General features: G+C 39.0%; 1 pseudogene; it reads right to left on the bottom strand.

The window, feature by feature from the left end:
• Positions 1-1,605, bottom strand: LOC123801359 (large ribosomal subunit protein uL1 pseudogene; annotated as a pseudogene).
• Positions 1,606-25,318: the final 23,713 nt, after the last annotated feature.

Below are 25,318 nucleotides of genomic sequence, written 5' to 3'. Positions count from 1 at the left end.
CTACACATTATTTGTCCTTTTTTTGATGGTCGCACTAGGGTTTCTTAAGCTGTGCCTCAGTATGTATGGGTGCTGGGGCTTGCCCATGGTGCTTTTGATGTATAAAGCACAGAGGTTCTGCCAATTCTTCTAGAGCAATGACATCAGGAAATTGACAGCTAAGTGGATGTTGTATACAAGCTCATCATCTGTCATCTTCATGTGGCTGAGGGACCACTGCCAGAACTAGCACCTTCTTCATCTGGAACTTGATCATGGTATTCACTTCATTGACTTTGACTATCATGTTCTCATTGTGGGTTAGCAATGAAGGGAACTTGCTAGCCTTATTCAGGCCTGGGCCCGGATTCATGGGATCTCTTTGATCAAAAATTCTAAAGCCAAAAATGCATCATACTTTTTGACCAGCTTCTTATTCTTACTGAGTTCCTTCAGCACCTGAGTGTCCATGTGGGGGATATTCTTGTGGAAACAGCCTGGCATCCTCAAAGTGCTTTTGGTCTCCCTGGACACACATGGAGAACTTGGGGAGGGGAGTGAACTTAAGCCTGATGGTGCCCAAGAAATGTTTGTCCTTGTGAGGGTCGTACTTCTTCAAGCTGATCTGCAGCTCCACTGTCTCCAAAACTTCTAGTGCTTTTGCTGGTTCCCAAGTAGGATTTCCTATACAGTCTCATAGCCCTCTTACTCTTTTTCATGTGACACAGTCATCTCCTCCCCAGGGTTTTCTTTTGTGGGGGGGGGGCAGAGGGAGAGGGTGAGAGAGAATCTTAAGCAGGCTCCATGCCCAGCATGGAAGGAACCTGACGTGGGGCTTGATCCCACAACCCTGGAGCTGAAATCAAGAATTGGACACTTAGCTGACTGAGCCACCCAGGTGCCCCATCTCTTCCCCAAGTTTTAACAACCCTGAAGTCACATACAATTACTCCTTCCAGCTTGAAAACCTTCATCTCTGAGTGATAATTCTGTCTGGTCCAGATGTGGTTTAATTCAGTAGGTCTGGAGTCCAGCCCAAGTTTTTATTTCTTTATTTTATTTTTAATTTTTTTAGAGATTTAATTATTTGCCAGAGAGAGAGAGAGAGAGAACAGTCAAGCAGAGGCATTAGCAGACAGAAGAAGAAGCAGGCAAAGGGAGAAGTAGGCTCCTTGCCGAGCAAGGAGCCCAATGCAGGACTTGATCCCAAACCCTGGGATCATGACCCCTGCAAAAGGCAGACACTTAACCAACTGAGCCACCCAGGTGTACCCCAGGCTTCTATTTCTAACGAGTTCTAGGTAATGCTGCTGGCCCAGGAATCATACAAATCACATATCTATAGTATGATACCATAATCAAGAAATGAATATTAATATAATCTATTGACCTTACTCAGATTTCACCAGTTTTACACTCTTTCATATTTGTGTTTATGTGTGTGTGTATATATAATTTGTTCTGTGCAATTTTATCACACATATAGATTTGTGTGATTACTACCTACAGTGAAGATACAAAATAATTTCATCTAAGAAATGGCTTTTGTTATTCTTTCATAGCCACCAGTATCTCCCTCCTTCATCCTATGTCCCAACATTTGGCAGCTGCCAATCTGTTCACCATCTCTACAGTTTCGTCATTTCAAAAATGCTTTCATAAATGAAATCGTAACCTTAAACTCCCCATTTTCCCCTTCTCCCAGGCCCCGGCAACCACCATTCCACTTCCTGTTTCTGTGAATTTGATTACTCTACGTACCTTATGTAAGAGAAATCATGCAGATGTCTTTCGTGACTGTCTTTTGCATTTAGCACAATGTCCTCCAGGTTCGTTTATATTGAAGTATATGTCACGCTTATCTTCTTTTTAAAAGCTGAATATTCCATTGTATGCATGTACTGCAGTCTGTTTGTCCATCCGTCAGTGGACACTTGGGTTGTGTCCACATTTTGACTATTGTGAATTATGCTTTGCACGTGTGTGTGTGAATATCTCTTTTCAAGACCCTGTTTTCAGTGCTTTGGAGCAAATATGCAGAAGTGAAATAGCTGAATTGTATCGTAATTCTACTTTTAATTTTTTGATGAAACACTGTACTGTTTTCCATAATGGCTGTGCCATTTTACATGCTAACTGTGCACAGGGTTTGTAATTTCTCCATGTCTTTGCCAGCATTTTCTATCTTCTATTTTTTAATTCTTTTGACAGTAGCCATCATAATGAGTGTGAGATGGTATCTCCTTGTGGTTTTTGTTTGCATTTATCCAATGATTAGTAATGTTGGACATCTTTTCATGTGCTTGTTAGCCATTTGTATATCTTCTTTGGAGATGTTTATTCAAGTCTTTTGCCCATTTTTAAATCAGGTTTTTGTTGTTGTGATTGAGTCGTAAGACTGCTTTATATATTCTGGATCTTAATCCTGCATCAGATATATGATTTGCAAATATTGCTCCCATTTCATAGGTTGCCTTTTTACTGTATTGTGTTTTTGGTGTACAGAAGTTTTAATTTTGAAGTAGTCCAATTTATTTTTCCTTTTGTTGACTGTGCTTTTGTTGTCATAGTCAAGAAATGATTGCTGAATCCAGTATAATGAATTTTTCCCCCCTGTGATTTCTGAGAGTTTTATTTATAGTTTTAGCTTTTATATGTAGTTTCTTTGATCCATCATGTGATGTCTTTGATATGTTGAATCCTGTGAATATATCACCTCCAAAAATTTCAAATAGAGAAACTGATAAAGGAACAACTTTGAGGCTTTTATTGGGTTGGATTTAGAGTTAAACTATAATACAATTCTTTGGAAAAAAATTGGCAACTCTGTAGTATTCAGACTTCGGATATAGGAAATTATTATGTAAGTTATTTATTCATAGGTTTTTTTTTAATGTAGCTGATTAAATATTTGAAATTCTTTTACACAGGATTTGCATGTTTCATTATTGTTCCTAGATACAATATATTTAATTGCTATTCTAAATACTACATGTCCCTATTATGTTTTCTCACTGTTTTTTATTGGCTTTAAGGAAAACTATGTTAAAAAATTTGTATTTTGTAGGGGCGCCTGGGTGGCACAGTAGTTAAGCATCAGCCTTCGGCTCAGGGTGTGATTCCAGCGTTCTGGGATCGAGCCCCACGTCAGGCTTCTCCGCTAGGAGCCTGCTTCTTCCTCTCCTACTGCCCCTGCTTGTGTTTCCTCTCTCGCTGGCTGTCTCTCTCTGTCAAATAAATAAATAAAATCTTAAAAAAAAATTTGTATTTTGTATTTACTTCGATGAACTCTTTATAATATTTCTAATATTATATTTCTATATATTTCTAATATTTCTAATATTATATTAGTTATAATATTTCTAATATATTTTCCAGTTGTTTCCATAGAATTGTCTGCATGGAGAAAATACATGCACTGATCTCTATTTCCAGCTGATATGTTTATCTACTGGTATAACCCTACAGCATCAATTTAAGATTATGGGAGAGATCAGTAAGGTAGTTATCTGTAAAATGAATATAAGCATAGATGGTTTTCCTTTATATCTAGAAAACATATTAGAAAATTCCCTTCAGGTTACAGGAAAAATGTATAAAAAACAAAAATAAAATATTCTCCTTCCATTTAATTTTATTTTTTTAAATCTTTATTACAGAGTTTAGGTACTGAGAGTACAGACTTTATAGAAGCTTGGCAATTAATAACCATGTAACGCTGGGCAATTAACAACCACTGTGAGCCTCGGTTTCTGCATCTGAAGAGTGTTACTATAATTCCTCCCTTATGAGGTTGTTGTGATGATTAAATTAAATAATCTATGTGAAATGCTTAGTTTAGTACATGATACATAATAAACATTAAATATCATTATTTTATGAGCAAGACATCTAGAACAATGTTCTGGATATTGGCATTCCTTTATCCTCTATTTTTTTTTTTAATATTTTTTATTTATTTATTCGACAGAGATAGAGACAGGCAGCGAGAGAGGGAACACAAGCAGGGGGAGTGGGAGAGGAAGAAGCAGGCTCATAGCGGAGGAGCCTGATGTGGGGCTCGATCCCATAATGCCGGGATCACGCCCTGAGCCGAAGGCAGACGCCCAACCACTGTGCCACCCAGGCGCCCCTCCTTTATCCTCTATGATAGTAAAGAGGATGTTGTTAGTGTTTCAGAATTAAGTATCATGCTTACCAGAGATGGATTTATCTTGAATGATGCTTCAGATCAGGGATTCACACTTACACATGTGCCTTCCAAGGCTCTGGACAATGTGTTCACATGATTACATACTTTTACAAAATTTGCAAAAGTAAAATATTTATTTAAAAATTTTTGTAAAATTTAAATTTTAGTTAACATACAGTGCAATATTGGTTTCTGGAGTAGAATTCAGTGATTCATTACTTACATACAACACCCAATGCTCATCACAACAAGCAAAAGTAAAATATTTAAACACAGTTTGCTAAGATTGCCACCATTTCTTTTCATGTTGGCTTCCCCTCCAGCATAATTGTGCTACTGCCAGTTGGCATTGGAGTTACTGTGGTATATCAGTTATTTATTGCTGTGTAAAGATACCGCCCTTCAAAATTAAAACAACAATCATTTATTAGTTCAAAATTCTGTGGGTGGGCAATTTTGCCTGGTCTCTATTGGATGGCTCTGCTGGTCTCTCTTGGGCTCACTCATGTGGCCACTGGAGTGGCTAGGGCAATGCAGAGTTTCTGATGGCTTTACTCATATGTCTGGGAAGGTGGGGAAACTGGACTTCATGTCTCCAAGATCTATCAGGTTATCATAATAACTATATTGTCTTTGCTATACCAAACTGTGTTTATTTACTATGATTTTTGACTCCTCCAATTTTGCTCATCTTTTCAGAATTGTTTTGGCAATTCTAGTTCCTTTGCTTTTCCATACAACCTTTTAGAAGAAACATGTTAATATCTTTGAAAAAGCTTGCTGGGGTATCTACTGGGATTGCACTGTACCTACAGATCAAATTGGAGAGAACTGGTATCTTAACAATATTGAGTCTTCTAGGGGCACCTGGGTGGCACAGTCAGTTGAATATCTGACTCTTGATTTTGGCTTGGGTCATGATCTCGGGGTTGTGAGATCAGGCCCTACATTGGGCCCTATGCTGGGAGTAGAGTCTGCCTGGGATTTTCTCTCCTTCTCTCTTTGCCCCTCCGGCTTATGCACTCTTCCTCTCCCAAATAAATAAATAAATCTTTTAAAAAAAAATTGAGCCTTCTAGTCCTTTAATGTGGTGTATCTGTTCATTTATTTAGAGCTTCTTTGATTTCTTTTCTTGATGATTTGTAGTTTTCAATATGCAGAACTGATTCCTATTTTGTTAGATTTATTCCTAAGTATTTCATTTCTTGTGTGACATCATCATTGGTATTTTTATTAATTTGAAATTCCAATTGCTCATTGGTGGTATATAGGAATATAATTGACTTTTGTATATTCACCTTGAATTCTGTAATCTTGCTATATTTGTTTCTTAGTTCTAAGAGATGTTTCATAGGTTATTTGAGATTTCCTACATAATCATGGCAAATAGAGACAATTTTATTACTTTTTTTTCTTTTTTTGAAGATTTTATGTATGTATGTATTTATTTAAGAAATTGAGAATGAGAATGAGTGAGTTTTGGGCAGGGAACAGAGGGAGAGGAACAAGCAGACTCCATGCTGAGTGCAGAGCCCAGCACGGGGCTGATCCCAGAACCCTGAGATCATGACCTGAGCTGAAATCATGAGTTGGACGCTCAACTGACTGAGCCACCCAGGTGCCCCTTATTACTTTTTTTCAATCTTTATGCCTTTTTAATTATTTTTCTTGCCTTATTGCACGGGGCAGGATCCCAGTATGGTGCTATATAGGAGTGGTGAAGGGATGACATCTTGCCTTTTCCTGATCTTCAGAGAAAACATTCAGTCTCTCACCACTCAATGTGATATCAAATAAGAGTGGTGAGTAAGTGGTAGGTATTTTGTAGATGCCTTTTATAATGTTAAGGAAGTCTCTATTTTCAGTTGCTAAGATTTTTTTTTTAAATCGTGAAGGGATGTTGAATTTTGTTTGATGCTTTTTCTGTATCTAATGAAATGATAAGCCGATTAAAAAATCTGTTAATATAATTATTATATAATCAAATAATACAATTATTTGATTGATATTTAAATATTGGAATAGCTTTGAATTATTAAGATAAACCCCATTTGGTCAAGAAGTGTTATCCTGGATTAAATTTTTTTTTTTTTTTTAAGATTTTATTTATTTATTTGACAGAGAGAGACAGCCAGCGCGAGAGGGAACACAAGCAGGGGGAGTGGGAGAGGAAGAAGCAGGCTCTTAGTGGAGGAGCCTGATGTGGGGCTCGAACCCAGAACGCTGGGATCACGCCCTGAGCCGAAGGCAGATGCTTAACCGCTGCGCTACCCAGGCGCCCCGTATCCTGGATTAAATTAGTTGATTCAGGTTTCTGTAGTCCGTGTTCTTTTCCTTACCATCTAAGATGTAAGTTTTAATTTGACATTCTGTTTCAGATTTCCTTGATTTGTTCTTATTTCAGTCATCTTCCTTTTACCTCTCCCTTTATTTCAATTTATTTTCTGTTTATGGCTTCATCTCCTGCTTAATATGGACTGTATCTTCTAGCTTCTTTTGGAAGACACCAAGTTAATTACTTTCAAAAGATTAAACTTTTTATTTCATAATGGGCAGGTTGGTATGTACAATAACTATCTTATGTGGGGCTGCTGGACTGGCATTAGATCTAGGTTTAACAATTGGGTTCTATGATTTACTAGAGCATAAGATGCAATTTTTTTTTTTCCTGGTATAATGTGGGATGAAAAATTGTATCTCCAGTAGGGTTTTTATTTAGACATACATAGGCAACTAAAAATGATTGGTTACAATATACCTCCTGATACGCTGTTTTCTGCTGCATTGAGCACTAGAGATGGTAGTCCTTGAATAGATACAGAAAGAAAGGAAATAATAAATAGAAGAATAAAAAACGTGGCTATTTTTTTTTTAAAGATTTTATTTATTTATTCAACAGAGATAGAGACAGCCAGCGAGAGAGGGAACACAAGCAGGGGGAGTGGGAGAGGAAGAAGCAGGCTCATAGCAGAGGAGCCTGATGTGGGGCTCAATCCCATAACGCTGGGATCACACCCTGAGCCGAAGGCAGACACTTAACCACTGTGCCACCCAGGCGCCCCAAACGTGGCTATTTTTTATTCTGGCTTTGGCTGATACAGTTGAAAGATAGTCATTTGTTTTGCTCGTTATTTTATTCCCTGTATCTCAGAGTTGGAGACACATAATGAGAGGGAGGCAAAGCCTTTTCCTCCCTTTTTTGGCATTTTCTATGATATTTTATTTAGATTGTGGAAAATGTGATTTATAGTTCAGGAATGTTTCTTAATCCATTTTGACTGACAATGCTAGTGGAAATTCCCCTTGGAAGTGTCATGTGGTCTTCTTATTTTTAGCTTACAATGTTATAGCCAATTTTTGTCATTTTGTATATTGTGATGGATTTTTAATGGTGAGTTGAATGTGAGTTGAGTTGTATCAGGCAATGCCACTGTTTTGCTATACCAAGAAACAGCCTGAGGTTTGTGGAATAACTCTTGTAAAGTCATATGGCCTGTAAATATGAAAGTTTATATTTAAAGTTAGTTTTGTTTTCTCTACAGTCCAAAGTTCTGGGATCATAATGAAGTTTAAGAGAGTTCAGGGGTGCCTGGGTGGCTTAGCTGGTTGGGCGTCTGACTCTTGATTTTGTCTCAGGTCATGATCTCAGGGTCGTGAGATGAAGCTGCACATGGGACTCTGTGCTGGGCATGGAGCCTGCTTAAGACTCTCTCTCTCCCTCTCTCTGTGCTCCCACCACCCCTGCCCTGCTTGCATACTGCTCTCAGTCTCTCTTAAAAAAAAAAAAAAGTTCAATACAAGTGAGGGAATGAAATTGTTGTATAGAGGAAACCCAGATTTTGAGTTTGGAGCCATTTTGTAAGTAAAATCCAAAGTGTGGCTGTGCCATCTTGTAAGTGAAGTGAAGTGTTAGTAGATACATTGGAATCAAGGAATTTTGCAGCCAGGGAGCTAGGTGTTAAGTCAGTAAGAATGGGAATGGGGTTGGGTAGGGAGTCAGATGATCAAAGTCATCAAGAATGGTGGTATGACCTGTAAGTAATGGTAACAGGAGTAGTAAAAAGCTGTCCTGAGTTGTTGATAGAACAGTTTCGAGCAAGGAACATTCAGAGCCATATTTCCTCTGGCCCAATTAATGAAAAGGACTTTGAAAAAGAATGGCTTCCACTGGTGGAAAAGATTGAGCCTGTTATGTTATCACAGCAAAGCACTGTTTCAGTTGAGGCAACATTTGTGGAAAGTTCTGAGATTTTATAGAAGTTTCTCATAATTTGAGGAATCCCCTTGAGGCTTCTTTGGTTCCTGTGGGAGTGTACCCCTGGCTTCAGGTCAAAACCATCTTAAAGTCAGTGGAATCCTCACTCAATTCCTGTCTTCTTGTGATTCTCCTACATGGATTAAACTTCTTTCCATTTCCTCTGTGTGAAAAAAATCAGATCCCATGAATTCCTTTATTTTTGTTTAGCCTATCTTGGTTGTACCCAGCTAGCTTACTTTTTCTGTGTCCCTTGAACCTCTCTCATTTTTTGAGAGGTAGCAAAGTCCCCTTGCTTTTGATTCCTTTTGGATGAATGTAGCATAAAGGAAATTCGTCTGCAAAGCGATTTACAGATGGATATTATAGACTTTGAGTATTGTAAAATAATGAATTCAAAGTGGAGAGATGTTGGTGGGAGGGGGGTGGAAACAATGTGAAGAAGGTGTGTTTTCTCGACTTGCAGAATGAATGACATGCTCCCAATTTATTAAAATTTGGTAAATGTTTTTTTGTTGTTGTTTTCCCCATATATTTAAGACTTAACCATACCTCTTGTCCTCTCTCCAGGAAGGAAAAGGGGAGAATAAAACTCCCATCTGTTCTGCTTTCTTTTTTTTTTTTTTTTTAAAGATTTTATTTATTTATTCGACAGAGATAGAGACAGCCAGCGAGAGAGGGAACACAAGCAGGGGGAGTGGGAGAGGAAGAAGCAGGCTCATAGCAGAAGAGCCCGATGTGGGGCTCTATCCCAGATCGCTGGGATCACGCCCTGAGCCGAAGGCAGACGCTCAACCGCTATGCCACCCAGGCGCCCCTGTTCTGCTTTCTAATAAGTTTTGAGAATTCATATAGTGATGTACTTTGAAAATATTTCCCCAACTTTATTTATGAGTATATCCTTTAAAACCAGGGTTAAAGTCTTTTTTTTTTTTTTTTCTTCCTCATTCCATCAGTAATTCCTGGGAGTTTGTCACGGACTGATACCACGTAGGTCTGACTGCTTTATCCTTCCCAAAGTCCCACTTACTAGTCACTGGCACCTTGTGATCTTTTAGTATTTTATAAATGAAATGATTGATGAGTTTGATCTTTTCAGGTATCAAAGTTAAGGTGACCAGGCTATTATTTATACAGTTATTCGTTTATTTTCTTTAGAAGTAGACCTTACACCTGTCCTTTCTCTGTTTATAGGCTTCACAGTTGTCCATCATGTGTTCAAAAAGATTGTTTCTGTGATAAGTTGAGGACATGTCTTAAATATTCCTGGATCCATGCTACCAGGGCAAACTGATCTGAAAACAGCTACTGTGTTTAATCTCTGACTCATTTATCTTCTATTCTGGATGAACTTTGTACCCTATTGCAAAGGTGGTTGACTCTCTGTTTATTTAATCATAGTTGAACTTTATATAGGCTTCATACTCAGATTCAGCTTTAGAAAAAAAAACAACAGTTACTCATTTAGGAGCTCTGTAATTCACAGGTCACAGTCTCCCTGTTTTGAGATTAGATAATAGAAGGAATTAGAGGTATTTGGGAAAATTTGGGGAAGGTACTGAATAGTGTAGTAAAAATTATTATTTTTCTATGAACCTCTAATCTTCTGTTGCCATAGGTAATTACAGACTGGTCAAGGAGGCATCGTTTAGCTTTCCTTTTCATATCAAAGAATCCACAGCTGTGTCACCCTGTTCTCCCAGTAAATCTAATTCAGAAGTTTTCGTAACCATGGATTTCTTCCTATTTACGACGAACTAAACTTACTTAATGAGCAGAGTAGAGTGAGGCAGAAAGCCCTTTAATTCTTTTTGCTTGTTCTTTGGATTAGTTATTTCCAACCCCTGGGATAGAACCTTAGTTAGGTCCCAAGGTTTTTCTGTCTCACTAAGTAATTAAAAGTATATATCACAGGCAAGTATCGAAAGTCCAAAATCTCATTCATTTTAAAATCTCTTCTCCTTCAGTTTATGTTGGCCTCAGGCCGAGAGGATTGAAAGGGTGATTTAGGGAGGGATTTTGACCTGACTTTTGTCTTTTCTTGCTTCACTGCATTCTACACTTAATAGTTGCTGTTTTGGGGCCCTTTAGTGTTAGAATAGAGGGAGAAGTAAGGGGCAGAAGGGTTCTTCCGGTCTGGTAAAGTTGCAAGGTGGCAGTGATGCTATCTGAGCTTAGTGGAATCCAAGGCTTATCCTTTCTTCCCTGTGGTGCTTCTTTCAGTTTGGGGATTGTGTTCCTACTGACCTTAACCTGCAGTCCTTGGCATGAGGGATGCTGTTTCCTTGTGGCCAGTTTCATCCCTCCGCTCCCCTTCTGCATCCCTGGGTTGCCTTCAGCCTCTTATTGAGACTGCCAGAAATTTTGGTGGGGGTCATAGTCAGCTAATCAACTTGACTATCAGGCAGCCCCATTCTATAGGGTCTGTAGCTGATCATTGGAAAACAGACCCTTTAGCCCTGCTCTCAACAGGTATGTAGTTTACTACTGATACAAACTGTTCTTCTACAGGCAGCTCTTAGCTATACTTATCTTTGCTTCTTTGTTCATCCATGGATCAGGTAACTTCCCCTATGTGTCTCAAATTCCAGAAAATGCATATTAGCTTTTCAGATGGTCCTTTTGAACCTTCAATTGGCTTGAGGTGATCAGGGAAATTTTCTTCCCTCCCATGGGAAGAAGGAAATGTATAACACTCTAATAACAGTCTCCTCCCACAAAAAAAAAAAAATCCTTATTAGCAACCTCTTCACTCTCCCAATGGATTTTTAGTCATCTCTTAGACAATGAAGAAGTGAGTGATTGGAGAACTGGTTTCACAGTGTCTTTGATATCTACTGCAATGTAAGCAGCAATAAAGCAGGCATTTTTGTCTGTTTTGTATATTGCTGTATCATTAGGTTTTACAAGGTACGTGACACGTGGTAAGCACTCAGCAGTTGTATGCTGAACATATGAAGGAATGAATGAAAAAGTAGTCAAGCACCTTGTTTATGATGTACATATGACATCTGTTGTATAAAAAAGAGAAACCAAAAAACAAGAAATGTCAGATTTAATATCCTATTAAAACAATTTTAAAATTGTGTTTGCAAAGAAAATAAATGCAAAGTTTTTGGATTATCACCCAATTGTGATGTCCAAAAATATATGTATTTTTCAGAGAGCAAAGGCTAAAAATTCAAAGCTAGAAGTTTAATTGTAGGCAGTCCAGAATGAATAGGAAATTTTGTGTATTTTAGTAATTTATTCCATCCATTTGCAGATTATAAATTCCTGAAACTTTAAGAGTCTGTGAAGAGTGTATTCAAGTGGAACTTAAACTAGACTGTGGCTCATAGATGAAGAGATACTCTAGGGTTAGCATCTGGTAACGTTCTTCTCTCAGATTTCTCTGATATGTGTCTGTGCCTTTCAGTCAGAAGTTTTAAAACGTGTTCTGACTACGGGTCATGTGGGAAGTAAGGACTGTGAATCAGTGTGGACTTTTGGGAGTCCAAACATCAGCAAAGATGATCTACCAGTGATGTCATTGGAAAAATTTCCCTAAAATTAACTGGACAAATGGTACTATTAGAGGTTACAAAGGAGGGATTTCACAAGTAAATTTTTTTTTTTTTAAGATTTTATTTATTTATTTGACAGAGATAGAGACAGCCAGCGAGAGAGGGAACACAAGCAGGGGGAGTGGGAGAGGAAGAAGCAGGCTCATACTGGAGGAGCCTGATGTGGGGCTCGATCCCATAACGCCGGGATCATGCCCTGAGCCGAAGGCAGACGCTTAACCGCTGTGCCACCCAGGCGCCCCTCACAAGTAAATTTTTTATTTATACAAGATCACAAGTGTAGACACAGAATGGCAAATGATTTTTTTTAAAGATTAAAAATTTTTTTAAAAGTAATCTCCCCACCCCTTGTGGGGCTCAGACTCACAACCCTGAAATCAAGAATCATGCTCAGAGTGCCTGGGGTGGCTTAGTTGGTTAAGCATCTGAATCTTGATTTCAGCTGAGGTCGTGATCCCAGGGTCCTGGAATGGAGAGTCCCACGTCAGGCGCCACGCTCAGTGGGGAGTCTGCCTGAGGGTTCTCTCCCTCTCCCTCTGCCCCCTTCCACAGCTTGCATTCTCACTTTCTCTCAAATACATACATAATACATACATACATACATACATAAATCTTAAAAAAAGTCGCATGTTCTGCCAACTGAGCCAGCCAGGCACTCCTGGCAAATGATTTTCTTGTCATATGCCAACTTTCATTAGTTGATAGTGGTCCCTGGAAAGCTAGACTGAGAAGGGTTCTGCAACTAACTCCAGTCCCAGGCCCTCTGCTATATCAGAGACAGCACATGGCATTGGGGGGATAACACACTCACATTCCTCTTTTGGTCAACCGTGATTAGAACGTCTTAAGTGTCCATGATGGTTCAGATGCTAATTATGAGGGAATTATGGTTAGGCGATGATAGAGTAAAGATAATTCTGCTCCATTCTTGTCTGTGAAATTATCAAATGTAATACATAGGTTAAATAAAGAATAGCAAACAACTTTGATGGAAGTAGCAATCACACCCTAAGATTAAAGAATAACTGACAAAGGGAAAATTAAAGCCAAAGGGAAAATGTGACAGGTATGTATATCTCTATATTTTGAGCAGTGTTCAGGGTTTCCCAACATAGATGGCTCAGACTTGGAACAGTACAAACAGCAATCTTTTAACTGGAATAGTAAAGTCTTACATGTAGACAGGCTTAGAAGAACCCTGAACTTTGTTCCACACTCATAGAGTGGCAGGGGAGGCAGAATTAAGGAACTTGAAAGCAAAGCCATCATCTCACGCAGAAGAGTGTTGCTGTGACATGGTGAAGGAGCGAAAGCAAGTGACAGTCAACTTTGAGCTGAATCAGTAGATGATGTTATACAGAAATCATCCTATTTATGTGGAATGAGGCACAATGAGAGCATGGAGATGTGCTCTGGAGTACCCAGCAGCGTGGACAAATATCTGGGAAAAGCATGTAGTTATTGAACTTATCTGTTGTACCAACTTACTTCCCTGGTGTTTTCTTCAGCACATAACAGGCATAGAAAGAATGGCTTAAAAGTGAGCCAGCACTGGGCTTAAACTGAAGTACAATAGGGGAAGGAGGAAAGGAACCAAATGTACTCAAGGTAGATGGTGAATACATGTCAGAAGATATGTTAAGCAATAGTTGAATATTTCAAATAAACACCTGTCAGAGATTTCAAAGAGATTTTTTAAAATTTTATTTTTAAGTAATCTCTGCACCCAATGTGGGGCTTGAATTTATGACCCAGAGATTAAGAGATTGGCTCCACCGACTAAGCCAGCCAGGTGCTCCTTAAGAGATTTTTATTTTTTGTATTCATTATTTTTTAAAGATTTTATTTGTTTATTTGACACAGAGAGAGAGAGAGACAGCCAGTGAGAGAGGGAACACAAGCAGGGGGAGTGGGAGAGTAAGAAGCAGGCTCCCAGCAGAGGAGCCTGATGTGGGGCTCGATCCCAGGACTCTGGGATCACGCCCTGATCTGAAGGCAGACGCTTAACGACTGAGCCACCCAGGCACCCCACAACTGAGCCACCCAGGTGCCCCTCCTTAAGAGATTTTTAGAGAGGTGTTTACAAAGAGCAAAGGAAGAAACACTGACTTTAAAGAAATAATTACTAAGACAGCATAAAGAGATGAAAAGTGGTATGGAAGCCTGCAGGAAAGAAATGGAAAGGAAAAAAAATATATATATATTCCAGGAATTAAAGTAGTATTAAAAAGCAGAAAAAAAAACAATTAGGTATATGGAAGACAGGATTGAGAAAATTCTGCAAAATTAGATATAAATAAATTAATTATAAAGAATAAAGAGTTAAGAATGCTCAAGAAAACTATGACTGGAGACAGAAACTAGATAGTAATTGCAACTGGGAAAGTATAAGATAATTATTAATCATAACAAGAGGTTGGAATAATGGGGAATTGATTAGTGTATAGTCAGCTAGGACTGCCACATAATGAGTACCACAAACTGGGTGGTTTCACGACAGAAATTTATTTTCTCACAATTTCTGGAGAAATCAGCGGGTTGATTTATTCCAAGGCCATTCTCCTTGGGTTATAGATAGCTGTCTTCTCCCCTTGTCTTCACATGGTCTTCCTTCTGTGTCTGTGTCCAAATTTCCTTTTCTTCTAAGGGCACTAGTCATATTTGATTAGGGCCCACTCTAATGACCTCATTTTAATTAATTACCTTTCTAAAGACCGTGTTTTCAAATATATTCACATTCTAAGATATTGGGAGTTAAGACTTAACAGTATAAATTTTAGTAGAACACAACAGTTAGTAAGGGGTAAAAAGAGTGCTGAATACATAAGTAGTGGATATAGGTTAACAGCTACCACCCCTAGGAATAAGGTATATTGTTCGACAAGGAAGATAGGTTATGCAGATTCTGGAAAACCTCCTTCCCTTTCACCCAGGTCTGAGATCCAGATCTTGTGAAGAGGATGTGCTATGGTTTCCCGGAAGGGGAAGTTCACTGAAGCTGTGGAGTTGTACACCAGGAGCTGCTGGGTTGGCAGAGAAGATTCTGGGGAAGTTTCCCATGGGGAGGTGCCATGGGCTTCTGGTCTCTGAGAGCTCTGGGTACCTGCTGCTCAGAAACCATATGTGCTGCTGGATCAGGACAGTGCAGAAGCTACCTGTGCTGCAGGGGCCTGCCTAGAAGAGCACACTGGAACCTGGAAGAGAAACCTTTCTTCCTCAGTGTCTTCTACTAGTATTGTGCCAGCCAACGAAGGAGAAATGTTTATCAGGTCCATGTTCATTATCACAGAACAGGTGGTGAAGGGTAAATCTGGAGAGGAGAGGCAAAGGAGGTCCGACTTATTTACCATTGGCGTCCCTGAAGAAGAAATGACAACAAACGGAACAGAAAATGTAGTAAGAGGGGTGAACCCTACAAGGACAGGCATTCAACAAGTTATAGGAGTATATTATTTATGTATATATTCTGTTGAATTGAATTTTTCATGTACAAAATACAATGTAATTGAACATGTTATTTAAGAAAAGTCTTAGTTGTACTTTACATGCAGGGAAGGGGAAAAGTCATTTGAGGAAGTCAGTAGGTAGATCCTTAGATTTTATAGGACTTATCTTGGGCAAATTGATGATGCTGAGTTCTGCCAAGTAGTGTGTGTCTTTGCGGTATGTAGGGACCTGAAGATGTCAACACCAAGGTAAATCCAGTCATTGAACATCTTTTTTTTGCCTTATTTTAAAATTGTTTGAATCTCTCTCAGTAAAGTAATATATATGAATGTGATTATTGGAGTGGTGTGGGTAAAGTTCCCATTACATTTGGGTGTTTAAACCACATTCTGTACTATATTACCTGCCTACAACAATATTGGGTAGATACTCAATAAATTTTTGTTGACTAAGATAATTATCAGATCCTGAGAGATTAAAGGGGATACATGGAAAATTCCAGAGTTTTGCTTGATTTACTCCACTCAGTTATAATGTTAGGGTTTTGTAACCTCAGTAGATGTGTTGAGGGGTTAGAGTCAATGTTAGCTTATAAATTATACAATTGGGTATGTGGCTTCACTGTATACAAGAATGGAAAAATCACCACAATTAGAGGAAAGTAAAAGAACTATTATAGTCTTCCTTGATCAAATCTGAAAAAATAAATTTGAAAATCTGTTCAAAATAGTTGGTTTTCTAGGAATACATAAATCACCAAAATTGATGAGAGAGAAGATATAAAATGTAAACAGACTGCTTTTCTTGGAAGAAATAGAGGAAGTTGTCAAAGAGTTACACACTAAGTACCAAGGCCAGAGATCTTCACATGTGGTATCTTTCAAACCTCCAGAGAATAAATAATTCCAATGTTATTTCACTTGTTCCAATGCATAGAGAAAGAAAACTTTCAAATATTCTCTATGGTGCCAGAAAGCAGTCATTCCAAACTTGATAAAGGTGGTATAGTAAGAAAAGAAAATCACTGACAAATCTAACTTTTGGATATCAAAACTTTAAAAGAAGTTCTAATAGCATCCACTAGTGATTAAAAGAATAATACATGTTAAGCAAAGTTCCTGCCAGGAATGACCATTTGGTTGAATATTAAGAAACCTGCTGATTTAGTTCATGTATTAATAGGTTAAAAGGTTAAAAATAAAGTGCTATTTTTTTTTTTTTAATGTAGGCTTTACACCCATCATGGAGCCCGATGAAGGGCTTGAACTCACAACCGTGAGATCAAGACCTGAGCTGAGATGGAGTTGGATGCTCAGCCAGCCACTCGGGTGCCCCCACAGAGTGCTATCTTTTAGATTCTGAGAGGCATTTGGTAAAATTCAACATGCGTTCCTAAGTAAACAAGAACAAATAGACAATAATAGCAAATTGTTTTAATTCTCTTTTAAACAAGGTAAATTGATAATTCACCTAAGGTCACACAACCAGTAAAGATGGAGCCTGGGTTTGAGCCTTTTGTGCAGAGGTCACTTAACCTAACCCTGCAAACACTAGTGCTTCCCAGACTTCTTCATGTTTTGGTACACTTAGGAATTGAAAATATTTTTGTGGCACCCTGGGAAATCAAAACAAGGCTGCATGCAGAACCACCAGTTTAGGACTTGGGCTGCCTCCGTCCTGACTAAGCTACCTCATGGACCAAGGGGGTTCAATATTTTGGCCCCTGTAACTTGTAGAGTTCTACCTGTCCTATACCAAATCTAGAAGAGAGCACAGTCTGCATATGGACTTAAAATAGTATGGGAATTTTATGTGGTAAAGGTGACATTTCAAATCAGTGAGAAAAAAGAGATAATTTATTAATTTGGTAGTAGAACTTTCCATTTGGGGTAAACCATTGATGAATCTGTCAGCTTCTAAGCTGTCAGAAATAAGTGGGACAAAAATAAAGTAAGGAAAATGTGTGTGTGTGTGTATTACACACACACACACACACACACACACATATATTTAATTTATTTGAGAGAGAGTGTGAGCACAAGCAGTGGAGAGAGGCAGAGGGAGAGGGAGAAGCACACTCCCCGCTGAGTGGGGAGCCCAATGCAGGACTCAGTCCCAGGATTCTGGTATCATGTTCTGAGCCAAAGGTAGGCACTTAAATGACTGAGCCACCCAGGTGCCCAGGAAAATGTATATGTTTAAAAAATTAATAATTTTGGTGTAAGGAAGGATTTTCTACTGAAGATATAAAAACACAAAGGTAAAAAAAATACTCATAAGTGTCTACATACCAAAGAAAAAGAAGCTTTCTGAGGTGCCTGGGTGACTCAGTCAGTTGGTTAAGCATCTGACTTTTTTTTTTTTTTTAAAGAGAGAGACAGTGAGTGGGTGGGGTGGGGAGCTCAGAGAGAGGGAGGGAATCCTAAGCAGGCTCCGTGCCCAGTGACTGGCCTGACACAGGGCTCTATTTTAGGACCCTGAGATCATGACTTGAGCCGAAAGCAAGAGTTGGATGCTTAACCAACTGAGTCACCCAGGTGCCACATAAGTGACCGGCTCTTGATCTCAGCTCAGGTCTTTGTGAGTTCAAGCCCCAGGTTAGGCTCCATGCTGCACACGGAGCCTACTTAAAAAAAAAAAAAAAAAGTTTTCTGTATAGCAGTAACTGCTCTAATCAGTCAAAAGACAGTTGGCAAATTGCAAAAATATATGTGACATTTCAGACAAAATACTTTGTTAATACGGAAGTATTTTTATAAATTAATAGGAAAAATGCAAGTTACATAAAGAAAAATAATTAGCAAATAATATAAATAGGCACTTTACAGAAAAATATATGCAAATAGATTACAAACACATCAAAGTGCTCAACCTCATTTATAAACAAAGCGATGCGTATTGAATTAAAAGAATACAAAAGGGGTTATTTTTTACTTATCAGATTATTGAAAAGTGTTAAAAACTGGGTAATATAACATTAATGAAGCTATGGGCAAGGAAGTATTTTCTCTCTTTTTTAAAAGTTTTTAAGTTCCAGTTAATGCAGTGTAATATTAGTTTCAGGTGTACAATATAGTGATTTAACCCTTCCGTACAATACCCACTGCTCATCACGACAAATGTACTCCTTAATTCCCATCACCTATTTCACCCATCCCCTCCCCCCCTCTGGTAACCATCGGTTCTCTGTAGTTAAGAGTCTGTTTTCTTGGTTTGCCCCTCTCTCTTTCTCACTCTTTTTTTCCCCCTTTGTTTTGTTTCTTAAATTCCACATATGAGTGAAAGCATATGGTATTAGTCTTTCTCTGACTTATTTTGCTTAGCATGATACTCTCTGGCTCCATCCATGTCATTGCAAATGGTAAGATTTCATTTGTTTTTATGGCTGAGTAATATTCCATTGTATATCTATATCACATTTTCTTTATCCATTCATCAGTTGAGAGACACTTGGGCTGTTTCCATAGTTTGGCTATTGTAGATAATGCTGCTATAAACATTGGGGTGCATGTTTGAATTAGTATTTTTGTATTCTTTGGGTAAATATCTAGTAGTGCAATCGCTGGATTGTGGGGTAATTCTATTTTTAACTTTCTCTCTTTTTTTTTTTTTTTAAGATTTTATTTATTTGACAGAGAGAGAGACAGCCAGTGAGAGAGGGAACACAAGCAGGGGGAGTGGGAGAGGAAGAAGCAGGCTCCCAGCGGAGGAACCTGATGTGGGGCTCGATCCCAGGACTCTACGATCATGCCCTGAGCCGAAGGCAGACGCTTAACGACTGAGCCACCCAGGCACCCCTATTTTTAACTTTTTGAGGAACCTCTGTACTGTTTTCCAGAGTGGCTACACCAGTTTGCATTCCCACCAACAGTGCAAGAATGTTCTCTTTTTTCACGTCCTCACTGACACCAGTTTTTTGTGTTGATTTTAGCCATTCTGACAGGTGTGAGGTGATACCGCATTATAATTTTGGTTTGCGTGGGAAGGAAGTACTTTGATCCACTGTTATTGTGAGGACAAATTGGTGCAAATAACCCTGTGAAGGACGATTTAGCAATATCTATTAAAATGAACCGTATAGAAAATTTCTCATGCAGATGTTCCACTTTTAGGAATTTATCTAAATGGATATATATCCGCAAGTCAGAAAAGATGTATATGGGGGCGCCTGGGTGGCTCAGTCGTTAAGCGTCTGCCTTTGGCTCAGGGCATGATCCCAACGTTCTGGGATCGAGCCCCACATCAGGCTCCTCCACTGGGAGCCTGCTTCTCCCTCTCCCACTCCCCCTGCTTGTGTTCTCTCTCTCGCTGGCTGTCTCTCTCTCTCTGTCGAATAAATAAATAAAATCTTTAAAAAAAAAAAAAAAAGAAAAGATGTGTATGTAAGTTGTTGTAGTGTAATTTATAATGATGAAAAATTTGGGAACAACCTAAATATACAATAGGGAAATATCATGCAGTTTTTTAAAAAATGAGATAGATATATTGTTAAAAAATACAGAATAAACCACATTCCTCCATTTGTGTCAAACAACAGAATTAGGTTACTGTTAAAGCACATATGCATATATAAATGGATGGAGATTCTGGAAAGTTTGAGACTCCTACTGGAGGTAATTTTAAGAAAGAACTGCCCAAGTTTGTAGGAAGGAACTCCCTGTTCTTTTTTTTTTTTCCCCTTTCAGATTTTATTTATTTGTCAGAGAGAGAGCACAAGCAGGGGGAGCTCCAGGCAGAGCAGGTAGAAGAGAAGCAGGCTGCCCGCTGAGCAAGGAGCCCGATGCTGAACTTGTTCCCAGGACCCCGGGATCATGACCTGAGCCAAAGGCAGCGACTTAACCAACTGAGCCACCCAGGCATCCCAGGAACTCCCTGTTCTGTTTAAAGTTTTTCCTCCTGCCTGTGTGTTGTTTTATTACAAAAAAGAGAGAACAGTAAATTGCTCCTAACAATACTGATCATCTTAGGAAGTCTGGTGTCCTGTGTGGAGAAGCCATCCTGCTGACCTTTTCCAGAATGGCCACTCTCCAAATAAAGCACACCATAAAATATCTCAGTGACTCATTTATACCTTCGTGGTTTAACCAAGTTTTTCTGGTTCACATTCTACTTGACCAAATATGCATTTGGGTTTGCCAGAAATGGACTTTGGAGTCTAAGACCAGACTTTTTACTCTAATCCTGTTTCCTCTCAGACTTGTAGAATAAGCTCACTTTTGGTGTGGTTCGCAGAGGAGAAAATCATCCAGGTAAGATGATTAGAAGGTGGGGTGAGAGTGCTAATGGTAGAAAGAGAGAGGTGAAGAAAGTCTGTATGTTAAGGGTCTTTTTCTGACCCTTTGCTGTCAGCCTATGGGAGGTCATTTCAGGACCCAAGTGGGGATTGACCATTGGGCTGCAAACATTGTTTCATTGTTAGGGAGACTTGAAATTTGAAATAGAGATGATGGAGGGGGGAAGTGCGTGTGCTTTAGGGATATGTGTATATGGTGACATAGCCATCTCTTTTAGTGTGAGTAATATGAACTCAAAAGGGAGGGAAAAATTGGCATATGACTGAATTCAGCATCTAAATAATGGAATTTATCTTAAACAAGTTTTTTTTTTGTAGGTAAGGCCTTTTGCCATGGAAACCTTTTTTTTTTTTTTAACATAGGCATATGAAAGAAGAATGCAGTCATTCAGTCAAAATAGTTTGTAGTTTTAGATTTTGAATTTTTTTGCTTCTTTCTGCTCCCTAATCTTCCTCCAAGTGCAAGCAGTACAGGCATACCTTTTATTTTTTTATTTTTATTTATTATTATTATTTTTTTTAAAGATTATTTATTTATTTATTTATTTGACAGAGATAGAGACAGCCAGTGAGAGAGGGAACACAAGCAGGGGGAGTGGGAGAGGAAGAAGCAGGCTCATAGAGGAGGAGCCTGACGTTGGGCTCGAACCCGGAATGCTGGGATCACGCCCTGAGCCGAAGGCAGACGCTTTAACCGCTGTGCCACCCAGGCGCCCCATACCTTTTATTTTTCTAAACTGAAGTATAATTGACACACATTTTAGGAACGCAACATGATGATTTCACAAATCTGTACGTTACGCTATGCTCACGAGTGTAGCTACCATCTGACACCATACCGTGCTATTACAGTACATTCCTTATATATATTCCTTACGCTATGCCTTTTATCCCCATGACTTATTCATTCCATTACTGGAAGTCTGTACCTCCCATTCCCCTTTATCCATTTTGACCATCCTCCTTGCCCTCCTCCCCTCTAGTAGCCATCAGTTTGTTCTCTGTATTTATGGGTCTATTTCTGGTTTTCATTTGTTTTTTACATTCCATATGTAAGTGAAATCATATGGTATTTGTCTCTGTCTGACTTATTTCACTTAGCATCCTACACTTTAGGTCCATCCATGTTGTTGCAAATGGCAAAACCTCTTTTTTTTTTTTTTTTTGTGGCTGAGTAATACCCATTGAATACATATGCCACCTCTTCTTTATCCATTCATCTATTGATGGGTCCTTGGGTTGCTTCTATATCTTGGCTATTGTAAATAATGCTGCAATAAACATAGGGGTGTGCATATCTTTTCCAATTAGTGTTTTTGTTTTCTGTGGCTAAATACCTAGTAGTGGAATTACTAGATCGTATGGTATGTTTTTAATTTTTTGAGGAACATCCATACTGCTTTCTGCAGTGGCCACCCCAATTTACATTCCCACCAACAGTGCACTAGAGTTCCTTTTTTTCCCACATCCTCACCCACGCTTGTTATTTCTTGTCTTTTTGATTCTAGCCATTCTGACATGTATAAGGTGATACCTCATTGTGGTTTTAACTTTCATTTCCCTGATGCTGAGTGATGTTGAGCGTCTTTCCATGTATCTGTTGGCATCTGCATGTCTTTGAAAAAATGTCTGTGAGATCTTCTGCCCATTTTTTAATTGGATTATTATTATTTTTTTGGTGTTGAATTGAATAAGGTCTTTATATATTTTGGATATTAACTGCTTATTAGATACGTCATTTGCAACTACCTTCTCCCATTCAGTAGATTGTCTTTTTGTTTGTTGATGTCTTCATTTGCTGTGCAAAAGCTTTTTATCTTGGTAATTGGAAAAGTTTATCAGACATACCTTAATGAATGTCTTCCTAGTTAAATTTTCTTTCGGTAAAATGCCCCCCCCCCTTTTGACATCAAAAGATTATTATCCTGTTTCCTAACCATCTGTTTATTTTTCATTTATCCCTCCCTAGAGTAACCCTCTATACAGAGGAAATTATTTGGAGTGGGGTCACAGCCTGGGATTTGGAGTCTAAAATCTGAGGTACCCCTTCCCTTCACTTTATGGCTTAGGTGGGGCATGAACCATTTAGAACCAGTATCTTTTGGGTACTGCAGAAAGTGGCCTAAAGTTAGCTAAACCTAGGAGGGTAGGCTTGGTCAGCAGACCACAAGCCAAATAATCCTCATCAAGGCGCTTTTAGCTCAATAAGGGGCTGGCAGTTGGCACGGAGCATTGTTGGCACTGGAGGGAGTTATTCGGAAGGAGGAGTTACTTGCAGGTTGCAGAGGAGTGGGGCATTAGCCTGTTCATCATCTACAGAGTCAGTGGAGGCTGCTGTATTTATTTTGCCCTAAGAGAAAAGTAGAGTAGGCATCATGGCCAAAGAGGCCCTTGGTGATTAGGTACCCTGATGACAGTTTTGGAGGGGTTCCCTTGTTTAATGGGCACAGCAATGGACATGATCAGGTAGTTGTTCACAACTATGAGGATTCAGAAGAAAACACTTCAGGGCTAGTTGATGAACTACATTTTGGTGTGCAGGTCACATATGTAAATGATAGAAGAAAGCAAGGAACATCTCAACCACTGACAGGAAGGAGTGCCCTCGGAACTGTGTTAAGGCACTAAATCACCAGGCATAATATAGTATCAGCAAGAAGGAAAGTTCCTTTCTGGGTGCACAAGAAGTTGGTGCAGAGAGGCTCTTGGAATTCACCTTAGTGCTGGTAGGAGTGCCTGGCTGTGTCAGGCATCTGCTGACTTGGCTCAAGGTTCAAGGACTTACCAGCCCAGCAGCAGTGCCCACCATCTGCCCAGGACGTCTCTGTCTCTATCTCTATCTCTGCCTCCGTCTCTACCTTTGTGTCTTCCCCATCAGGCAGTTACCCCATCCCCCCAACCCCTCCCCTCCAGCAACCCTCAGTTTGTTCCCTATAGTTAAGACTCTCTTATGGTTTGCCTCCTTCTCTGTTTTTGTCTTATTTTTCCTTTCCTTCCCCTATGTTTATCTGTTTTGTTTCTTAAATTCCAAATATGAGTGAAATCATATGGTATTTGTCTTTCTCTGACTTATTTTGCTTAGCATAATATCCTGTAGTTCTATCCGTGTCTTTGCAAATGGCAAGATTTAATTCTTTTTGATGGCTGAGTAACATTTCATCATATATATGGACCACAACTTCTTTATCCATTCATCTGTTGAAGGGCATCTTGGCTCCTCCCACAGTTTGGCTATTGTGGACATTGCTGCTATGAACATTGGGGTGTGTGTGGCCCTTCTTTTCACTACATCTGTATCTTTGGGGGTAAATACCCAGTAGTGCAATTGCTGGGTCATAGGGTAGCTCTATTTTTAACTTTTTGAAGAACCTCTGCGCTGTTTTCCAAAGTGGCTGTACCAACTTGCATTCCCACCAACAGTGTGAGAGGGTTCCCCTTTCTCCACATCCTTGACAACATCTGTCATTTCCTGAGTTGTTAATTTTAGCCATTCTGACCAGTTTGAGGGGGTATCTCATTGTGGTTTTGATTTGTATTTCCCTGATGGTAAGTGACGTGGAGCATTTTTTCATGTGTCTGTTGGCCATTTGTTTGTCTTCTTTGGAGAAATATCTGTTCATATCTTTTGCCCATTTCTTGACTGGATTTTTTGTTTTTTTGGGTGTTGAGTTTGATAAGTTCTTTGTAGATCTTGGATACTAGCCCTTTATCTGATAAGACATTTGCAAATATTTTCTCTTATTCCATAGGTTGCCTTTGAGTTTTGTTGATTCTTTTCTTTGCAAAAGCTTTTTATCTTGATGAAGTCCCGATAGTTCACTTTTGCTTTTGTTTCTCTTGCCTTTGGAGAAGTGTCTAGCAAGAAGTTTCTGTGGCCGAGGTCGAAAAGGTTGCTGCCTGTGATCTCTTCTAGGATTTTGGTGGATTCCTGTCTTATATTTAGGTCTTTCATCCATTTTGAGTTTATTTTTGTGTATGATGTAAGAAAGTGGTTCAGTTTCATTCTTTCTGCATATGGCTATCCAATTTCCCCAGCACCATTTGTTGAAGAGTCTGTCTTTTTTTCCACTGGATGTTCTTTACTGCTTTGTTGAAGATTAGTTGACCGTAGAGTTGAGGGTCCATTTCTGGGTTCTCTATTCTGTTCCATTGATCTATGTGACTCTTTTTATGCCAGTACCATACTGTCTTGATGATTACAGCTTTGTAATACAGCTTGAAGTCTGGAATTGTGATACCTCCAGATCTGGTTTTCTTTTTCAACCTTCCTTTGGCTATTCAGGGTCTTTTCTGGTTCTGTACAAATTTTAGGATTATTTGTTCCAGCTCTGTGAAAAATGTTGATGATATTTTGATAGGGATTGCATTGAATGTGTAGATTGCTTTGCGTAGCATAGACATCTTAACAGTATTTGTTCTTCCAAACCACAGGATATAAAATCAATGCACAGAAGTCAGTTGCATTTCTATACACTAAGAATGAGGCAGAAGAAAGAGAACTCAAGGAATCGATCCCATTTACAATCGCACCAAAACCCGTAAGATACTTAGGAATAAACCTAACCAGAGAAGTAAAGGATCTGTAC

Source organism: Ursus americanus, chromosome 2 (genome assembly GCF_024610735.1).
Source record: "Ursus americanus isolate L20-20 chromosome 2, mUrsAme1.1.p, whole genome shotgun sequence".
NCBI classification, from domain to species: domain Eukaryota; kingdom Metazoa; phylum Chordata; class Mammalia; order Carnivora; family Ursidae; genus Ursus; species Ursus americanus.
This window is presented reverse-complemented; position numbering and strand designations above follow the sequence as displayed.